We start from the raw sequence: 16,374 nt of genomic DNA, 5'->3' as shown, positions 1-16,374 counted from the left end.
TTGGAGAGGGTTGGCATGAATTTGTCACGGAGAATCTGGTTCATCCATTGGAAAGAGCACTTTTTAAATACAATGGAAATTTGTCTTTTGATGTAATACATTTTACAGAGTTTAAAATGCAGTCTCGTTCGCACTAGATGATGCCTCTATTGAATGTCTTAAACTGTCAAGCTTTGGCAAACAACTCAAGTATGGAGGAGTATTCATCTTGTTTATAGTTTTTTTTTTTTTGTTATTTCCAACTTATATGTATCATGAATTTTGCATCAGGTTCTGAAACTCAAACCTGTGGAAAAGGAAAAGTTTCATGTCAAGCTATTTATTCCTCGATAATGCCAAACATACAGCATAATCTTCTTGACTCAACTACCTTCTATCAAGTATATACCTATAAGAAAAAGTTTGTAAGTATGATTAAACTGTATTTTAATATTGTGATTTGTTTTTATTTTAATTTATGTAGTCTAAATATATGTTCTTCTTATGTAGAAAATTTCAAATGTATCAAAATATTTTTGAATGATGACAAGACTCCAACTATTACCTTGAAAGCAGGAAAGAAAGCTTATGAAGTAGGAATGGTTGGCAGACAATTCACTGACAATTGGAATTAATTTGTGAAAAAGCATAAGGTTCAAGTGAATGAAATATTGGTCTTCATCCCGGAATCAATTTGCACTTTTACAGTGCAGATGTACAAGGAAGATGGTGTTGAAAAACTGTTTCGCTAGTACTGTAAATATCAAGTGTATTCTAATGTGTAATTTTATGCTTAGTGATCTCATTTAGATAAATTATGAAGAAAATATGTAAAAAGCTCTCTAGTCAAGTAGTCAGTTACTGTTGAATTGTTGTGCAAGTTTGATAATTAGATTGTGTGAGTTCGAACTAATATGTTGTAAGAATCAATTTTTTTGAAAAACTTATAGAAGTTTTAAAGATATAGATGTTAGGATGGTAAGTTAAAATTGTACGTTGAATAGGTCGCAGGCTTCTAATTGTAGAAAATTTTTAACAATGTGAGCACACTAGCTCTAAGCAATTGATTTTTATTCATGAAAGTTTTTTTTTTTTGTTATTTGAGATTGGATTAGAATTAACGCAAGTCGTTGCAGCTTTTCTGCTTCCTTTCAATCAGATAGGTTTTTAACACAGAAGGTAATTATAAAGGGAAAGACGCAAAATAGAAGGTTTAGTGATGCGAATTTGATCCAACAAGAACCTATCTTGAAGTAGCAAGTTGATCAGGCAACGAAAGGATCTATCTTAACTAGGTTATAGAACAATAACTACCTTGTTAGATCTAAAGAGAACTCGTCTCTAGAAACTTAATGGATTAGTTATTGGCTTGAAAGAATAAGATGATGTGATCATCTTGCCTTGAACACCGCAATTATCCAAACTAACTACTTGATACAGTTTAAGAAGAAACTCACGTTCCATCAAGAAACCCCAAAAAAAGAAAAAACTCACATTTATTAATTCAGTTTGTGTCGTATATTTATAGCCTTACAAGACATAAAATCTAAAACCAACTAACTCACAACCCAATTAAGAAGCTTATTGCTAGCCAATTATTACACAAAGAAATAACTAACAAAATGACCTAATTAACCAATGAACTTGACAGCCAATTCGAATCCAACTCGACACGAGATCTTAGACAGCATTTATTCCTACCAAATTAATTAGAAATATTGAAAATAAACTACTAAACTACTAATAAAAACTCAAACTACTTCAAGCTTAAAACATGGCCCATAAGCAAAATCCATATGCAGCCCATATCTTGCATTTAGGAGCTTAAGTATAGGTTTTTAACAAGAACTGTGCCCTCAAAGTTGTAGGATTAGTGTGAATCTTTAACCTTGAACATTGTTACATATAGTCGTATTTAATGAGAGGAACAACCAAATTTTTTGCACTATCTGTAACATATTTCATGCCTATAGAGGTTATAGCTTTTATGTGTTCAAGTACATCTTTGAATAGAGAGAAAGTACTTATTCATCATTGTGTATTGAATGTATTTGTCATATAATTTAAGTACTAATAAATAAAAGAATATCAAGTACGCTAGTGTCGTATTGAATGATATATGAGTATAGCTAGCTTCATTTAAAAGACGTTTTTTGCGAATTTGTTTTTATAATAACTACATCGTGATGCCATTTTTTCTCTATATTCTTCCTATATGTGGATAAAAGAGTCGATAAATAAACATTTTCTAACAAAACATTGCTGAGTAAGCAATTGTCATATGTTCACAAGACAGATTCTGATGTATTAGAATTCACTACATCATGAAAATAACTATTTGTTTGAGGGATTTGATTTCATTTTTTGGCAGATTTATCCATGCATTAGCACAAGAAGTGACAGATGAAATGGAAAGGAGGCTACAATAGGCCACATAAGAAGTTTGATTGTGAAAGGGTAGAGCAAATTTTTTACGATACAAATAGCATAAAAAAGTTGAGTGTCTAGTGACCGGCTAATTACAAACATTTAAAATAGCAAACCAAACAACTACAAACTTAGTTGTGAATGTTGAGATTGTTGAAGTTGACATTATTAATGTTCAGAGCTTCATCCATTAAGTATGAAGTTATTATTTCATAGGCTTTACATCTAATGGCTAAAAATCGGGAAGAAGAAGGCTTAATGTAGAACATCACATCTTTCCATGCAAAATGCGTGCGAGATATGGAGTTAAATCTATCATCTGTTTGAAAAAAGTACAAGAAAATATCATTAAGTAGCAAAGAAAAGGGAAAAATATGTCTTTAGAAAAAAAAGCTCTAAGAATTACCTGTTCATCTAGATAGTGTAGCTCAATAGTTGAATATTCTATCAATTTTTTAGCTTCAGCTCCCATAGTAGTGGTAGAGAGGGATCCAGTTGGATTAGTTATTGAAATTGTAATGGAAGCTCTAAAGTAACAAAGAAAAGAGATTTGTGCTGGGAACTTTGGAGCAAATAAAGTCAAAGAGTAGAGTAAGTAAGTTGTTAAGAGACTTATAAATGCCTTGGCAAGAGTTCAATGTTAGCTTGACAACACTCACATTCAATCGTCCAGATGTTCATAAAATTGTTTGGTTAATCACAGTTGGGACATGCCATATAGACAACCTTTTGAGGTTTATAGGAAAGTTCAACCATACCTCTAATCCATGTAGTGTTTGTTCTCTATTAAGTAAAGACAATGGGGATTGGACAAAGTAAAAGTGAAGACAAAAATATATAGAACATTAACAAGTTTACTTATTGTGGCACAACAGCAATATGAAGTATTTGATCATCACCAACAGGAGGAAGTAGAGCTCGTGAGTCACGGTAAGTTTGTTGATTAACCATATTGTCTAGTATAAGTGCATGGTCATGATACCTAATACTAACAAAGTAAGGTCAGCATGTTACATCATAAACAAAGCAATGATATAGAAGCAAGTTAAAAGTTCATACCAGACATCAAGATCTATTGCTTGTTGGACAAATGGAGCAACTAAAATGACCGAAGAATGATGAGTTGAGAAACTCAAATATAATATTTAATTAAAAAAGAATGTTTAAGTCATCTAAACCAATAAAAAATAATTATAAAAGAGATTAAAGTGTCTATTGTGTTTTAAATAACTATGAGAGAATGTGCAGTAACATTTTGCGTTATCACTTTGATTCTTATTGCCAGAATGATTGGAAAATGGCAATCAGGAGATCTGATGATAGGACCATCAACTTTTTCAAATTCATTTCATAAAGTTAGGATCATCGGTTGCATGCTACTAAGCAAACAAGAAGATAAAGATTAGGTGAGAAACAGCTGCTTTAACTTCATAGTGAATTGTAAAAAATGAATTAGTTTAGTTGTGAAAGGTGAACCTTTGGTTGACAATCACATAAACTCGATAGATGTAGGGGGTTCCTTGATAAGTGATGGTTTTGGCAAGCATAATATGCAACACAACTCCGAGGACATCTAAGGCAAATCATGTAAATGAAAAGAATAAGATTTAAAAGTTTATATTGATTGTTAGAAAACAAATATTGATAGCATGAGTATTGCTTACTTATTAGATGGTGTGTATCAACCATCATATCCAACATAGTAAACGGATTCAATTGAAAATAAAAAGGAAGAGAAGGGACAGTGTCTTCCTATATTTCCTGAACTTGAGTAGTTCTAGTGATAATCCAGTGGTATGGATATTCGTCAGCAGTAGCCTGTGTGCGGGGTCGATGAATAGCAGCTTTAGAGATATAATATATTGTGAATGGAATAAAAAATCCAGCAAAGTGTTCAATCATGTATCCAATAACATGCACATTAACTTTAGCACCCTATTATTAAGGATGATTAAGTTGCATCAGGAGTCAGTGTAAGAGCGACAAACAAAAAAGTGGAATGAGATATATAATTACACATTACCTACTCATTAGCTAGTACAAACGTGCGAAATCATTGCTGAGAATGAGAATTGTTTTTTATATAAGTAGCTTCAATAACTTGGAGAATAATGCTTCAGCTAGATAAAGATGGATGAAAAGCAGGTAAGGGGACCTCTGCATCTTCCATCATTAGATAGTCTATCATAGAAATGGTAAAAGCGAAAGAAAGTAGTTAATGAGAGACAATAGTTATATTACATGGAGAAACATTAAAATCATAAGTTATAAGTTTGAGGAATGGCATGAAGGGATGTTAACTATGCCACGATCTTAATTTCTTTGAGGAAGAAATTAGTAACTTGTTCATATGTGATGGTCTATTTATGTGTTCAATCTATTATTTGTGTGGGTATTCCTATCGAATGGTATGTAAAACATGCCAGTTTTTGGAAGGAAAAATAGGAGTAAAATCATCCACTAAGTTAGTCAACTTTATATATTAACTGTAAACTGAATGAAGGTAATTTATCTAACCTGGAAGTCGAAGGAAAATGATTGTGTTTTTGCAACTAACCTATAGTCTTACAGAAGAAATCATTAAAAGAAAGTATCAGAGGTAAAAATCAAACAAGTGGTGAGCAATAAAATGGTGGATAAGAAAGTAAAGCGAAAAAAATTGGTAGTATACAATGGAAAAAAGCAAACAAATATCCAAGAAGATGAGAAGAAGGGTTTCCATAAGAACTGAAAAATCTGATGTTCTAAAAAGGATTAGCTAAATACATAGAACGAGACAAAATCAAGAGAAAAGAACTCACCAGGGTGTACAAAAAAGAGGTAGAGAACAGCAATGGGAAGAAGAAAGGTAAATTCACTTTGCTTTAATAGGTGAAAAAATAACGAAAGAAAGTAGACATAAATGATTAGTGAAAAAGCTAAACATTGAATGGGTTAGGATAAGTCATTGACTGCACAAAAAACAAGGTGTATTCTAGGTAAATGTAATAGAACATTATTTTAAATACGGGAATGATTTCATAAATTTGTTTTGAATTATTCATTTAATATCAGTAATTTTTTTAAAATGTATATTCATGAGAGAGAGCTTAGTAAACATAAATATAAATTATCCAAAACTGGTAGTAAGTGTTTATCTCAACTCATATCTTTTGATGATTACAAAACAATTGGATGTTTCTAATACCTTTTGTAGAGATCCTTTTCAGAAATGAACCAAACAGGTCTGTGGATTTAAAGTAGAAAAAGAAGATCAAAAAGAATGAAGTCTGCTGAGGATGATGTCGGACGCACAAAAGGAGAGTATCGGACGTCCGACATTCTTTGAGTATCTTCGGACGAATAAAGAACTCAGACTCGGACGTCCGAAGAAGACAAGCCAGGAGTTACTTGTTTACTGATCAGGATCGGACGCTCAACAACTGTGTATCGGACGTCCGACAAGTATTGCTGCTCTTCGGACGAATCACTCAGGATGCATCGGCCGTCCGAAGGAATTGAAAAAGAAAAGTCCAAGAATGCATCCTACCCTCGGACGCATAAATACCAAGTATCGGACGTCCGACAGCACCAACGGCTAGTTGACTCTTCAGTTGCCTTCTATCCGTTGACAGCATTAATTGAAGAATTCTCTGGTCTCTTATAAATAGAACAAAGTCAACCACTTCAAGACAACTTGGTACAACAAGACTACATCAGATTGTGAGTGATTCAAGTGCTAGAATACTCAAAAGGAACATTTGTACTCTTTGTTTGTGCAATCTTCGTGTAGTTTTTCAAGTGTGACACAGCTTCTTCAATAGTGTAGCATAGTGAGGGTTTGTGAGTGTTTGTAAAACTTCCTTGCTTGACCAAGTGTGGTTTGGGGCAAGAAGGAAGTGATCCCTTCCTTGTACACAAAAGATTGGTTGCAAGTTTGTTCAACTTGAAGTAACTTGGTATATAAAGGTGGTGTTCAAACCTCAGTTGTGTTTGAAGCCTGATTTGTTTCTTTACTTTCATTTACTGCTTTTCTACATAAACTATTCTTCTCTTCATCTCACGAATATCTGTGTTCTTGTGCTATCTCGTTCATTGGGAGGTATTTGAGAAAAGAAAGGTAATCTGTGAAAAAAGTGGACTATATCTTAGCAGTTCTTTGAAAGCCTAATTCACCCCTCCCCTCTTAGGTTGTCTTCGATCCTTACAATTGGTATCAGAGCTTGGTCTCCTAGAGATTAAGCTCAAGCGGTTTGGAGTAAAGATGACAACCAGTCATGCTATGTTTGTTGAGGGGCAATCTGTTACTAGGCCTCCCATGTTTACTGGTTCCAATTATGTTAGTTGGAAAGAAAGAATGATTATCTTCTTGCAATCCATTGATATTGAGCTATGGTTTATTGTGAATGAAGGACCGCATGATGCTAACTTTCTTGATGCAGAAACAGGGTTGTTGCGGCCAAAAACGAGAGCTGAGATGAATGCTCAAGATAGAACCAATCTCACATTGAATGCTAAAGCCATGAATGTTCTTTATAGTGCCTTAGACTCAAATGAGTCAATTAGAGTAAAAGGGTGCAAATCTACCAAAGAAATATGGGATAAGCTAAGAGAAATTCATGAGGGTAGTGACAATGTAAGAGAACAGAAAAAGTCCATTCTGGTCACCAAGTATGAATCTTTTAAGATGGAGCCTCATGAAAACATCGACAAAATGTATTGTAGATTTAATGATCTGATCAAGGATTTAGAGGTACTTGAGAAGGAGTACTCTCTAGGTGAAAAGAACAGAAAAATTCTGAATGCTCTATCAAAGGATTGGGAAAGCAAAGTGACTGCCATAGAGGAAGCCAAGGATCTAAATTCTTTATCCATTGAATCTCTGATTAACTCTCTAACCTCTTATGAACTGAAACTTAAAACTAAGTTGCAGGAAGAAGAAGATACAAAAGGAAGGAAGAGTATTGCTCTGAAAGCCTCACAAGATGAAGATGAAACAGCCTCACTGGATGAAAATGACTTGGAAGGTGATGACAGTGATATTGCACTCATCACAAGAGGATTCAAAAAATTTCTCAATAAGAGAAGATTCAGGAAAGGCGGATCCAGCAATTCCTTCCAGAATCAGACTAATGACTTCAGAAATAGAGGGAAACTAGAGTTCAACAAGAAGCAAAACGACAAATGTTTTGAATGTGGCCAATCTGGGCATTATGCAAATGAGTGTCCAATGAAGAAAAAGAAGGAAAACAAGATTGAACGAAAACCAAAGTTCAACAATTTTCAAATTACCTGGAATGATTGCAACTCAGAAGGCGAAGTTGAAGAAGAAGAGGAATCTGCTCAAGTGGCTTTCATGGCTATTGGAGATGAAGAGGTAACACAATGCAACTCTCAAACCGATAGTGATAGTGAATCTGATGATGATGTTAATTCTTTTCTAGAAAAAATGCATAACAGATTGAAAGAATCCTATGTTAAAAACAAGGAACTGAAGCAGAAAATTAGCTTTCTAATACAAGACAATGCAAATCTTTTTTGACAAAACAAATGTCTTAAGTATGAAAATGACAACCTGAAAAGGACTGAGTCTGATGTGCTTGCTGGACTTTACAAAAAGAAAAATTACTGTGACATACTCAGGAGTGAGCAATGCAGCTTAAGAAAAAGGATTGATGACTTATGTCAATTGTTACATCATTTGAAACAGAACCATCTTCAAAAGAATAACACTGTGCCTTATACTCATCAAATAAGACTGAACCATAATACAAATGAGTTTGCTATCCACAGAAGAAGGCAAGTCAGATTCATTAAACCTGTTCATTTGATTAATCCAATGTTAGTATGCAACTTTTGCTGTCAATCTGGTCACATGAATAGCAACTGTCATGTTAAGAAAAATATGAGGAATGGCATGAGATGCATGTGGGTAGTTAAACATAAGACTAACTCTCAAGGACCCAATATATAAAGGGTACCAAGTATTATCTTGTGGGTTTGTGTGTAGGTAAACCAGGATAACACTGCTAAAAAATCAAAATGGTTCATTGATAGTGGATGCTCAAGACATATGACTGGTGATGCATCACAATTCATTAAACTCAAGCAAAAAGTAAGTGGAAAGGTAACGTTTGGAGATGATAACAAAGCCAAGACTGTTGGTATTGGCGATGTTGGTAAGAATGATCAAACTTTTATCCAAAATGTTCTTCTTGTTGACAATTTGAGCTACAATCTGTTAAGTGTTAGCCAATTGTGTGACAGGAATCTGTTTGTATTGTTCAAAAAGTTTGAATGTCTCATATTTGACTCAAAGTTCAACATTGTTTTCAAAGGAAAAAGAGTTAATGATGTCTATGTAGTTTTCCTTGAAAAAATTGATTCCTCATATCTCAAATGTCTCAAAGTAGCAAATGAGGACCCATGGTTGTGGCATAGAAGGTTGTGTCACTTCAATATGGATTTGCTGAAAGAAATTTCTAAAAAGGAGCTTGTTAGAGGTCTTCCAAAAATTAGATTTGAAAAAGACAGAATTTGTGATGCTTGCCAATTTGGAAAACAAGTCAAGGTTTCTTTTAAACCTAAGAAATGTGTTTCTACTTCAAAACCACTTGAACTTCTGCACCTTGATCTGTTTGGTCCTACACAGACTGCAAGCCTTGGTGGTAAGAGATACTGTTTTGTGATTGTTGATGACTATTCCAGATATACTTGGGTAATATTCCTTGCTCATAAAGATGATGCCTTTAAGAATTTTACCTCATTATTTGCTAAAGTACAAAATCTGCTTGGCTTGAAAATTGTCAGAATAAGAAGTGATAATGGGACAGAATTCAAGTTCTGTGGTTTTCCAGAATTTTGTGATCATAATGGTATTACTCATGAATTCTCTATTGCTAGAGTCCCTCAACAAAATGGAGTTGTAGAAAGAAAAAATAGAACTCTCCAAGAGGCTGCTAGAACCATGCTTAGTGAATGCCATTTACCAAAATATTTTTGGGCTGAAGCCATAAACACAGCCTGTTATACCATGAATAGAGTTCTTCTAAGACCAATTTTGAACAAAACTTCCTATGAGCTCATGAATGACAAAAATGCCTGTTGTCGGTTATTTCAAAGTATTTGGTTGTAAATGTTTCATTTTGAATATCAAGGAACATCTTGGAAAGTTTGACAAGAAATCTGATGAGGGAATTTTCTTGGGATATTGTGAAAACAAAAGAGGTTTCAGAGTTTATAATCGTAGAACACTGATTATAGAGGAGGCTATACACATTACTTTTGATGAATCTAATGGTGACATCTCTATGAGTTGTGGTGAAGATGATGACACAGGTGTTCAAGAAGAACTGAAAAAGCTAGCAATCAATGATCATGACTCTGCCTCACCAGAAACTGACTCAAAGGATACTGATGCTCAGGTCAGTCCAGCTGAAGAAGTAAATAATAGAGATACCACTACTACTAATGATCTTCCAAGAGCCTGGAAATTTGCTCATAATCATCCCAGGGAACTTATAATTGGTGATCCTTCTGAAAAGGTCAGGACTCGTTCCTCTAGTCACCTGGTAGACAATCTTGCTTTTGTATCACATATTGAACCCAAAAATGTTGTTGATGCATTGAATGATGAGCACTGGATTTTAGCTATGGAAGAAGAGTTAATCCAATTTAAAAGAAACAAAGTTTGGACCCTGGTTGCCAGACCACAAGGCCATCCTATCATTGGCACTAAATGGATTTTTAGAAACAAAATGAATGATAAAGGGGAGATTGTTAGAAATAAGGCTAGACTAGTGGTTAAGGGATACACTCAAGAAGAGGGAATAGACTTTGATGAGTCTTTTGCACGAGTAGCCAGGCTGGAATCCATAAGAATGTTTTTAGCATTTGCATGTTTCAAGAATTTCAAATTATTTCAAATGGATGTTAAGAGTGCCTTCTTAAATGGATTTATAGATCAAGAAATCTATGTTGATCAACCTCCTGGTTTTGAAAATGAATCTTATCCAGATCACGTGTTTAAACTATCAAAAGCTTTATATGGATTAAAGCAAGCTCCTAGAGCATGGTATGAACGTCTGAGTGGATTTTTGATTGAAAATGGTTTTAAAAGAGGCATTGTAGACACTACACTTTTTACAAAACAAAGCTCACGAGATCTTTTGATTGTGCAAATTTATGTGGATGATATCATATTTGGTGCTACTAATGAAAAATTATGCAAGGAATTTTCCATCATCATGCAAAAAGAATTTGAAATGGGCATGATGGGAGAACTGAACTTCTTCCTTGGACTCCAAGTGATTCAAACCCAAGATGGAACATTTATAAATCAAACAAAATACACCAAGGAGTTGCTGAAAAGATTCGGAATGGAGGATTCAAAGCCTGTTGGGACACCTATGTGCACATTTACCAAACTTGACAAGGATGAAGAAGGTACAAAAGTTGAGGAGAAGAAGTACAGAGGTATGATTGGAAGTTTACTTTATTTAACTGCTAGTAGGCCTGACATCATGTTTGCTGTGTGTTTATGTGCTCGTTTTCAATCCTGTCCAAAGGAATCACACTTGAATGCGGTAAAAAGAATCTTAAGATATCTTAAAGGAACCTTAAATTATGGCTTGTGGTATCCAAAATGTCATGAACTTCCTTTGTGTGGGTTCTCTGATGCTGACTTTGGTGGCTGTAAAATAGATAGAAAAAGTACTACTGGCATATGCAACTTTCTTAGAAATTGCTTGGTCTCTTGGTTTAGTAAAAAATAAAATGCTATCTCACTGTCCACTACTGAAGCTGAATATGTTGCTGCTGGTGCTTGCTGTGCTCAATTGCTATGGATGAAAAACACATTGAATGATTTCGGTTTAGTATATGAATGTGTACCCATGTACTGTGACAACACTAGTGCAATCAATCTAACAAAAAATCCCATTCAACACTCTAGGACTAAGCACATTGATATAAAGCATCATTTCATTCGCAATCTTGTTTCAAAGGGGGTAATCCGTGTTGAGTTTGTTTGTTCTAAAGAACAGATCGCTGATATCCTCACAAAAGCTCTTCCGTTAGATCAATTTGTGTCCTTGAGGACAAAATTGGGTGTTTCAGAAAAAATGCTCTAAGTCTTATTTCTAGTCGGACGTCCGATAAATTGGAACGGACGTCCGACAGTGTTCTTCATCCAAGTTCCAGAAAAACCCTGGTTCGGACGGTTGTGTCGGACGCATCACTTCGTTCGGACGTCCGACACTCAAAAAATGTGTCCTATAAGGCAGTTACCCATTCTTCTCAATTCATTTTCCTCCATAAGTCTCGGACGCGACCTTTCAGTTTCTCTAAAATTTGAAATTCAAATTCCTCCCTCCTCAAACCAAGTTCCGAGAAATTGACTCAACCAACTCTATTACACCCCTCCTGCTCATTAACCACTCATAAAAAGCACTCCTAACACTCAACTACCCCAAAATTCCCAATTTACTCACGGAACCCTAACTTCATATAACCTTCTCTTTGCGGCATTTTAGTGCACTCTTGTTGGCTTTTACTGTTTTTTCTTCTATACACAACGTTCTGTATCAAAAATCATATCCACATTGCATCATGGTTAGAATTAGGGGAGGATCTACTAGTGCCGGACGGTCTTTTAGGCTTAGGGATGAAGACATTGAAATTGTTGATCCACCTCCTGTGACACCTAAAAAGAAGAAAGTGACCCATGGTGGCAAAGTGAAGCAGACTGCTCGAAGAAAATTGGTTACTCAAACTGCTGAATCATCTGATGAACAAACGGAAGGGCAGATCTCTGAAGGGAACATTGCTGGTGGAAATGAGGAACCAGAGCAGGCTACCCAAGGTGATGAAACTGTCATAAGGTCTTCTAGTAAAAGAAAAAGGACTGCAAAGGGGAAGAGAACTCCCCAATCCAAGGAAAAACAATCTGCTGATCCCTCTGCTGATCAGCAGAATGAAGAAAACACTACTGAGAGTCAGCCAACACCTGAACCCTCCATCAGGAAGTCTCCAAGGACAAGGACTGAGACTCAAAATGTTGGTGCATCTGTCACCCAAACCTAAAAAAGGACACGTTCTGGGAAGAATCCAGTATCTCAGCCTGAACCTGAACCTGTTCCTCTACCAAAGTTCATCGATGATGAAGCCAGAGATAGATTTGAGCTAGTCTCTCAAAAAGGGTTCATCACCCAAAGGCTCATCATTCCCTTTGAATTTCGTAAGCTTGATCTTGAACCTGTCATCAAACTATTTGAATTCCAGAAATGGACTCATCTTCTGACCATTCCTAATGTTTTTTATCCTGACATGCTTTATCAATTCTTTGCTAATCTTAGAAAGGGTAGATCACACACTGAACTCATCTCTAGGGTCAACTCTGTAGACATCATGTTAACTCCTGACATTGTGAATTCTATTCTGAAAACTAGTATTGAAACTGGTTTCAAAGGAAAAATTGCCAATTTCTTTTCGTATGAGGAATTTCCTTCTGCCTATCATCATTTTTACAATGCTAAACTCATGACCTATTTTTAAACCACATTCAATACTCCTGCTGAGGCAAGACTGGATGATCTTAGTCCTCAGAACTTGATCATCTTCACCATCATTTCAAATCTGTTAGTGCCAACTGATGGCCACAGAACAGATGCAAACAAAATGGAACTCTATCTGTTCTACTGCTTTGTTGAAAAAATCGCATTGACTTTGGATTTGTAATGTGCAAGTTTTTGCTCAAAATTAGCACTGACAGCCGTAGGAAGCTCTCTTATGGCAGATTTCTGAACCCTATCTTTGCCCATTTTGAAATTCCTTTCTCTGGAAAATCTCCCAAAGACAGTGCTTCATCCGTCTTCTCAAAAGCTTATTTTGAACGAAAGAACTTAAAATTTTTTGAAGGCCATTGGTGCTATAAGGAAACTGTTGCTGAGTCTAGAAGGAAGAATCTTCATGAAACCCCTGTCACTCCTAGGACTCCTCGTGATCAGTCAGACCTTGTCTCTCCTTTCACCATTCATCCTAGGAAGTTTGCTAGTAGATCCTTTGCATCCAATTCTGAAGTCATTTCCTTGCTTGAAGACCTCAAGCAGCATGTCTTGCTTGTTGAAGAAGGTCTCATGATGACCATGACCTCTGACCAAAAATCCTCCTTCATTGAAAAAAGAAACCTTCTTGTCCCTCCAATACCTGAGAGCAATGTAAATGAGCCAAGAACTGAGCCCACAGGACCAACTACTGGTGCTGAGACTACACGAGCTTCTAGTTCTCAACCCAAGGATAAAGGCAAGGCTCCAGCAACTGAGGAATCAGATGAAGATGGTGATGAAGAAACTGAGGAAGAAGAGGATCCTGCACAGTATCGTCTGGCAAGGAGAATGCCTGGATCATCTAAAATCACCATCTAGGCACTACTAAGTCATTGCACCTTTATCTAGGACTATAGTTTATCTTTTGCATTGCACTTTTGTATTAAGTGCTGGACACATGGTCTGTACAACTGGATATTTTCTTTACTGCTTATGAATGTTATAACTAAGTATTTTGTTATGAATGGTTTTTCTTGGGTGATATAATTGGTTATGTGTTTGTGCAATCTGCTGGTTGAATGAATGTTTCTGATTGATATCTGCTCAATGATTGATTCCAAACTGTGATGTACATTGTAAATGATATTGTTTCTAATGAGATGCATTGCTGGTACCAAAACTGCTTCGAAATCTTGTGATGACAAAAAGGGGGAGAATTGGATTTGGATTTGGTTTAACACTGATGGTATAGAGTAACTAGTTAGGGGGAGTCAGTCTCAGGGGGAGTTAAGTTGGATCAGCACTGATGATGTGGATTGCGTTTCTTTCCAGTATACTACTCATGCACTTCGTTAGGGGGAGCTATTATATTTTGCTCTATCCAATTGTTTTGTCATCATCAAAAAGGGGGAGATTGTTTATCTCAACTCATATCTTTTGATGATTACAAAACAATTGGATGTTTCTAATACCTTTTGTAGAGATCCTTTTCAGAAATGAACCAAATAGGTTTGTGGATTTAAATTAGAAAAAGAAGATCAAAAAGAATGAAGTCTGCTGAGGATGATGTCAGACGCACAAAAGGAGAGTATCGGACGTCCGACATTCTTTGAGTATCTTCGGACGAATAAAGAACTCAAACTCGGACGTCCGAAGAAGACAAGCCAGGAGTTACTTGTTTACTGATCAGGATCGGACGCTCAACAACTGTGTATCGGACGTCCGACAAGTATTGCTGCTCTTCGGACGAATCACTCAGGATGCATCGGCCGTCCGAAGGAATTGAAAAAGAAAAGTCCAAGAATGCATCCTACCCTCGGACGCATAAATACCAAGTATCGGACGTCCGACAGCACCAACGGCTAGTTGACTCTTCAGTTGCCTTCTACCCGTTGACAGCATTAATTGAAGAATTCTCTGGTCTCTAATAAATAGAACAAAGTCAACCACTTCAAGACAACTTTGTACAACAAGACTACATCAGATTGTGAGTGATTCAAGTGCTAGAATACTCAAAAGGAACATTTGTACTCTTTGTTTGTGCAATCTTCGTGTAGTTTTTCAAGTGTGACACAGCTTCTTCAATAGTGTAGCATAGTGAGGGTTTGTGAGTGTTTGTAAAACTTCCTTGCTTGACCAAGTGTGGTTTGGGGCAAGAAGGAAGTGATCCCTTCCTTGTACACAAAAGATTGGTTGCAAGTTTGTTCAACTTGAAGTAACTTGGTATATAAAGGTGGTGTTCAAACCTCAGTTGTGTTTGAAGCCTGATTTGTTTCTTTACTTTCATTTACTGCTTTTCTACATAAACTATTCTTCTCTTCATCTCACGAATATCTGTGTTCTTGTGCTATCTCGTTCATTGGGAGGTATTTGAGAAAAGAAAGATTATAACTGAAAAAAGTGGACTATATCTTAGCAGTTCTTTGAAAGCCTAATTCACCCCCCCTCTTAGGTTGTCTTCGATCCTTACAGTAAGTTTTAAAAAATAGGTTTTTATAGCAGAAAAAAGTTGTTTATTTGTTTCTAAAACATTGTTTGAAACTAGCATGTTTAAGTAATAGTGAAAGTAAAGGGGTTTTTTTGTAGGAGAACCAGGTTCAATGGATAACGGGGATGGAATAGCAATTGGATGGTTAGGACACTCCATCTTTAGAGATAAAGAAGGGCAGGAACTTTTTGTACATCGTATGCCTATTTTTTTTTGAAACATTTCCAGTTGTTTTGGTAGACAACCACGAAATTGTTAGAGCGGATGTTCCTTTTAGAGCGGTAGAATCAAAGTATAGTGTTGAACAAATAGGTGTAACTGTTGAGTTCTATGGTGGCGAACTCAATGGAGTCAGTTATAGCGATCTTGCTACTATGAAAAAATATGCTAGTCATTCTCAATTGGGTGAAATTTTTGAATTAGATCGTGCTACTTTGAAATCCAATGGTGTTTTTCATTGCAGTCCAAGGGGTTGGTTTACTTTTGGACATGCTTCATTTGCTTTGCTCTTCTTTTTTGGAAACATTTGGCATGGTGCTAGAACCTTGTGATAAGTGTGTATTTTATGTGTTTAAGTGTGTTTTATTGGTTAGTTTTGGTGTGTTCTATTTACTTTTATAGCTAATTAACTAAATTTCTAGTGAAAGTATGCATTTTGTGGTTTAAAATATAAAAATTGCATTTCTATGGATTTTAATGGTGAAAACTTCATTGTTTTGTAGGTTTAATGATTCAATCATCAAATGGCATGAATTGAGAAGATAATGGGATGATTGATGATGGTTTGAAGTGATAAAAAGAAGACATAAAGTGCAAAATACTCAAAGGATGAAATACAAGTTTTCTAGTTTCGACATCTTTTAGTATTTCGGCTATATCTTGAGTTACAAGCATTGGATTGAAATGATTCTTAAGCCATTTTAAAGCTAAGAGATAGATCTACATTTAGTATGAAGA

This window comes from Coffea eugenioides, chromosome 11 (genome assembly GCF_003713205.1).
Source record: "Coffea eugenioides isolate CCC68of chromosome 11, Ceug_1.0, whole genome shotgun sequence".
Taxonomy (NCBI): domain Eukaryota; kingdom Viridiplantae; phylum Streptophyta; class Magnoliopsida; order Gentianales; family Rubiaceae; genus Coffea; species Coffea eugenioides.
The sequence above is the reverse complement of the archived record's forward strand: the minus strand, read 5'-3'. Positions refer to the sequence as shown.